Genomic DNA, 385 nt, shown 5'->3' on the forward strand with positions numbered 1-385 from the left:
TCTATTCACTGAACTGTATTTTTTTGTTGTTGACTCGTAGGCCTACTCAAAGTATGGTTTCTCAAAGTATTATGATATTTTGTGTACCATGTTTTTCCTACAGCTCGCAATTCCGCACATAGTTTAGCATTGAGAGATTTAAATAGCAAATATGACTGGTGTTTTGTATCATTTTTGTCAATGCTATCAAGAGGATCTGAGAGAGCCTGTGTGAAAAGGTTCTGTCTCCCTCCCCACCACTCTCAGGAAACCCCAGTGGTTTCAGGTTAGCTTGCCACATGCACAAGTCACCTGTTAGTCTCTCTCATCAATACAACAAATGATTGAAGAGTTTTTGCTGAGGGGTATTTCAGTGTGTGGACTACCACATTGATTCAAACTAGTT

This window comes from Oncorhynchus masou, chromosome 3 (assembly GCF_036934945.1).
Source record: "Oncorhynchus masou masou isolate Uvic2021 chromosome 3, UVic_Omas_1.1, whole genome shotgun sequence".
Taxonomy (NCBI): Eukaryota; Metazoa; Chordata; class Actinopteri; order Salmoniformes; family Salmonidae; genus Oncorhynchus; species Oncorhynchus masou.